Below are 6,048 nucleotides of genomic sequence, written 5' to 3'. Positions count from 1 at the left end.
GTGTATGCGTAGCCACCACGACTTAACTAATACAAGTGTAGCAGTTCGAAATTTCAACAAAATACAGTTATGCAGGTTAGAAAATAAGAATAGTAACAACTTTAGTCAGAAAAATCATCTTCGACACAAACCAAACCAAACCAAACTTATTTATTATGAAACTGAATGCATTCTAAGCCAGTTAGAACAAGAACTCAACTAAATCTATCCATAACACGAGATTAGGCTAACATTGATATAGATCTATGATACCAAATCCTATTACAACAATCAAACAATAATAATTCCTAAAAAATCAACCTTTCCAGGTTTTTAGACAACAAGGGAAAGTTAGCAATATGAAAGAAACATAACACATTTTAGAAAGAGAATTGCAAACTCGTATGCGAAAATAAGAAATAAGTGGCAACACACACTCATCCTATAATCACAATATGAGAGAAACAACTCTCTATTTTTTCTAGGTGAAATTGTGTTATTCCCATAGAGTAAAAAAGCAAATATGTATTCTTTTTGGTTTTCTCCCCGCCCCTTAAACAGTGAAGGAGAGGGGAAATTTATAGGGGGAGATTCGAATGAAAAAAGGGGGAAATTCGGATAGGAATTTGAAATTCAAATTTCAAAATCATTCAAGGAAGATCAGGCTTGGATAGCTATCCATTGTACCAATTCGTACCATTTTCAACGGATTGTGAGTGGTAGCCGTCCAATTTCGAGCAAGGACGACGAGGCTACGAGATTTTGACACCTCACAATTCTCAAACGGCTCTTGGTACGGAAGGATAAAGAGAGAGAAGACGCATGTTGGGTCGCTGTTCTTGCTGGGAAGAAGAAGGTGCGGGGCGGGTACTATTTTTTGAGTGGGTTTGTACGTATTTGGGTGGGTCTTTTGTATGTTGGGCTGAGAATTGACCATGTGTGTATATTAAAGATGGGGAACTTTCACATATAGCCACTCAAAAATAGTCTAATTACTCTCCATAACTATAGTTTGATAATTACAATTCGTAGCTACATGTTATATGGAGGAGAGAGGCGAGCGAGATTGGGAGAGAGAGGGGGCAAAGAGTGGAGAAAGGTGAATTGTATATGTATATAGGTTAGATAATTGTATATTATACATATATATATTTGTATANTAAGCATTGAATAATTAGACTAATTAACCAAATATTCAAGTAAACAAAATCTTTATGAGAAATTAACGATTTTTGAATATTTATAAAAATGTAATAAATATATATTTATTATTATTATTTTTTTTTAATATTTATAAAAAAAATTTGACAAAATTACTTAAAATGACTTGAAAAATATTTTAAATTTTATAATGTCAATTATTTCAAATCGTTTGGAATTTAGGAAGCTCAATGATTAATTTATATTGTGGAGGTTCAAAATTGGGTGTCAACACAAAATTTATCCACTGGGTTCGATACTCTAGGTAAATAGATTCTCAGTATCTCTTTTAAAACATTACTTGGTATGACCTTTTGAAGGTCGTCAAGTTTCTAGCTTCCATTTAGTATAATGGTATCCATTGTTCTACTTGTTTCATTCTGGTGAAGGTCCTTAGGGGTGGGTGGTTTGGTATCCAAGCATCATTCCACTTATTTACCTTATTACCACCTCCTACGTTCCAGTGTATGTAGCGCTTATCTATCTCCCATCCCATCTTAATGTTTCTCCATAGTATGCTACTACCTTTTCTAAACAGCGTGTTGGTTATACCGCCTAGAAAGTTAGTGTATAGGCTAAGTATAGTTCTCGCCCAAAGTGTAGTTGGGTTGAGGAAGAGTCTCCACGCTAGTCTAACTAATCCCTGTCTAATCCCTCTTTTTGGTTCAAAGTATTCCGTTCTTGTATCGTTAATTAAGACTGCTTTCTTACTCGTAGTGATACAAGACATGATTAGATTGATAATTTTTGGAGGGAAGTTAAAAAAGTGGAGAGTATATTTCAATTTGTCGAAAGCCTTTTCTAGATCTATTTTCATTATCATGTTGCCTTGCTTTCCTTTTATTTTCTTAAAATGGTTCAAAATTTCTTGTACTATGATGACATTATCCGTACCCTGTCTATTTTTTAGGAAAGTTAGCTTGACAAGGCCCTATTACTTTATGTACGTAATAGGGGCTTAATTCTGTTAGCTATTATTTTGGTGATTATTTTATAGGTCGTATTACACAGGCTTATAGGTCTAAAGTTTTAAAGATTTTTGCATTTGGGTATGAGACATATATGAGTAGTATTTATTTGTGGGTCTATACATGCCTTAGCCCACGTTTTGTGACAGAAATCAGTTACTGCAAAACCTACAATTTTCCAATAGTCCTGGTAGAAGAATGGGTGTATTTCATCTAGTCCTGGAGCTTTATAAGGTTGAAAGGAGAATACTGCATTGGAGATTTTCTCTGTTGTGAGGATATCATCCAATGTTGATAGTTCCTCCTTAGATAAGCTCGAGTAGATTGGAGTTGATTAGTGTTAAAAAGATTACTGTAGTATGAGTATGTAATTTGATGTTGATCGTATATTCAAGTTCCATTCTCCGTTTTCAGGGACAAAATTTCGTTTCTTCTTCTTAGGTGGTATGAAAAATTTTTGTGTTGGCATCTCCCTGGTTCAGCCAGTTTATTCTGGATCTTAATTTCCAATAATCTTCTTCGTTTTTAAGGATATCATTATATTCTTTGATAAGTTCGGTCTCCAGATTTAAAAGAAAATCACTAGTATCATAACTAGGCAACGCTTGTAAGCCTTTTAAGCGTCTTAGAATTCTACTCTTTTTTTTATGAAGATGTCTCCAAATGTAATATTCTTCCATTTAGTTTCATCTTCCTCCACGACTTCTAAGGCCTCTAATAGGTTATCCTTTTTTACCCAAGCTTTGCCAACTATCCTACTAAATTCAGGATGTGATGCCCACATTATTTCTAGCCTAAAGGACCTCCTTCTAAGATACCCCACCTCCTTGTTAAAGATAGTAGAAGTGGGCAATGGTCCGAGTGGGTTCGAGGTACTGGACTTGTTGCACTTGAGCTAATCGTTTTTTAAAAATAACTTTTCTACTTTCATAAGATAGTGATAAAATCTGCATATATTATATCCTCTCCGAACCCAACTTATAAGATTTGTTCATCTTCGGTTTCTGATCCATTGACTTTTTGACATTAGTAAATTAGGACTATAAAGGATGATGATACATTGATAGCTTTGTGTTGCTGGGTTTTTGGAATTGGTTTGGTTGTATCCTAAAAGGATTTAATTACACCGGCGTTGACGTTCTCTTTCATAATATATTTTAATGTATATATTAAAAAAATATATTATTAAATAGATACTATTAAAGTGATTTTATTACGGGGCGTTGACTTTTTCTTTCACACAATATTTTAATGTATATATTAAATATTAAAAACTATGATTAATACATGTGACATTCATCAAAGTGATTATTTGTTTGTGTAGGTAACTTTATTTTTATTTCCACCATCATCATTTGGATTTTGTGTCACCAAAACCTATAGGTTTCTCTTTCTCTTTTGTGTGTCTCCAACCTGTAATAAACTGCCCATAACTTACTTTCTAAGTGAAATAGTTGAGTGACTTTTTAAGCGAAAAATTTATAGTTAAGTGATTTTTGAGTTATAAAATAAAGTTGAGTGACTTTCTAAGATAAGAATCCTTAGTTGAGTAACTTTATAAGATAAAAACTCTTAGTTGAGTGACCATTTGAGATATTATCTCACTGAAAAAGGCAACATGTTATAATAGGGATAATTTAGATTTAGGAAAAAATACCTAAATACACATCTTATTTTATCATAATCTCAAAATTTTCTAGCATTTAAAAAAAATCAAAATCTCCTCTCGGATACATTACTCTCCTCTTGCTGATACATCTTTATCCCCCTCTCGGATACATCTCTCACTTATGTATCAGAATGTCTGCTGATATATCTAGAAGTCCAATGATGTATCCCAATGTACTATCCCATCTCTGATACATCCCTCCCCTATCGGATACATCTCTCACCAGTCACCTATATATCCAAATGTTTGCTAATGTATCCGGAAGTCCAGTGATGTATCCGAAATTCATAAATTTTGAGAGATTTTTGTAATTTGGAAAAGAATAGGGAAATAATGTAATTAACTCTTAATACTATGGGATTTAGGTAAATTATATTATTTTATTATTATTATTTAATACATAAAAGAAAAAGTAGTAAACTAAATATTATCCAATCATATTGAATATAATGTGGCTGTAGTTTAGTGGTGAGAATTCCACGTTGTGGCCGTGGAGACCTGGGCTCGAATCCCAGCAGCCACACACACATGTACATTTTTTTTTATTTTTTTTTTAATAAAATGTCGTTGGAGGTGATTTAACCAAAGTTATTATATATAAGAAAAATGCGTAAGCCATCTATTTATAATATTCATCTGGATATTTGAATTTTGTTCAATTAATTTTGGATATTTTAATCAAAATTAATAGAAAAATATGAACGATATAATTATTTTTGTAATCTAAACAAAAACTAGTATAAATTTGAAGAAAATGAAATACCTTATATATAGAAGTTTCTATGTGTTGCAAAGTAAATCACGATTAAATAGATAATGGTAATAAATAAGAATAATTTAATCGAATTACTCCCTATTTAATATTTATCATAAAGGATATGCAAAGAAAAAAACATGACAAGTAAAATCAATCAGAGAAAGTAATAAAAAGTGTCTTTGGGGTGTGAGGGTTGATTAGTTGATTGAGCACCCTCCATCCCAAATTTATGGTGATAGATCAAATCTCATCCTACGCTTCTTTATTTTCCTCTTTTACTTAGATGTTATTCATTCTTTGTTTGTCTTTTTATAGCAACACAGAGATTTAAAAAATGTTTTTTAGATTTCGAATTTTAAAAATATATTTTTGTTCCTAAATTTAGTGTGTGTCACATGACATTTTTTCTATTAAAAGCTAAATAAAATAGTATGCCTATAATTATGTGTCTACAACTCTATTATACATCGAAGTTAATTACGTGTTTTCTGCGTAAGAAACAAGAAAAAATTAAAGAACATTAATTAGCAGAGAAAATTAAAGAGACTTTTCCCATTACGTGTTAGGTTGGTAAGTAAGTTATTTTTAATACCCAAAATATAAGTTGCGTTAAAGAAATGAATAAAGAAAAATTAGGTGACGTAAATGGCGGAATTATAATTTTTATTATAGGTTCAAATATAAAGAAGAAAACACACGAATAATTGAAAAATAAATTAACATCTATATTTATAAAAGAAATAGTTTTAACAATTTTTAAACAATATAATTTTATGTCGAGGTTCATCCGAACCCTCTCGATCTTACCTGACTACATCCTAGAATGGAGTCTTGCAATTAAAGTTTTCTTTCTTTCTCATAATCTTAACAAACACTTTAGAATTTAGAAATTAATTATTTTATTTGTAAATAGGGTAAGTAGACTTATTTGAGATTAACATGTTTGTTATGTTGTCAAATCCATCAGGTAATTAACTATGATTTCCTAGTTGGATAGTCAAGTTGGTGACACCTTCCAAACAGGCACATGGAGTCTAGTTCAATTTAGTATTTTTTTATATATATATATAGAGAGAAATAATTTTTAAAATTTTATGGACATAAAAAAACTACTACGTACTACTTATATTGTAAAATTAATTATCAGAAAATTACAGATAAATTTCTTAATAATTATTAAATATGAACCTAGTAAAATGGAAACTAACATACTATCCTAAGTTAAGAATTTACTAATATACAACATAAAACTTTATTAACACCGTTAATGTATATAACTTAGATCCAAAACTAATTGTCAAAAATTTGGTATTTATTTAGTTTTGAAATCTTAATTTCAAAAGTGCTATATATTTAAGGGAAAATGCATAAGTACCCCCAATCTATGCTTGAAATCTCATAGACACACTTATATTATATTAAGGTCTTATTACCCCCGAACTTATGTTAAATTAGGTCTTAGATCTAACTCACAC

The 6,048-nt window shown here is 30.9% G+C and overlaps 1 non-coding gene across 1 annotated transcript; it reads left to right on the top strand.

Annotated features, from left to right (window-relative positions):
* Nucleotides 1–4,267: 4,267 nt before the first annotated feature.
* TRNAH-GUG (transfer RNA histidin (anticodon GUG)) lies at nucleotides 4,268–4,339 on the top strand. The gene has a single exon. It is a non-coding gene; the product is annotated as a tRNA-His (tRNA).
* The last annotated feature ends 1,709 nt before the right edge of the window (nucleotides 4,340–6,048 follow it).

Source organism: Solanum stenotomum, chromosome 5 (assembly GCF_019186545.1).
Source record: "Solanum stenotomum isolate F172 chromosome 5, ASM1918654v1, whole genome shotgun sequence".
Classification (NCBI taxonomy): domain Eukaryota; kingdom Viridiplantae; phylum Streptophyta; class Magnoliopsida; order Solanales; family Solanaceae; genus Solanum; species Solanum stenotomum.
This window is presented reverse-complemented; position numbering and strand designations above follow the sequence as displayed.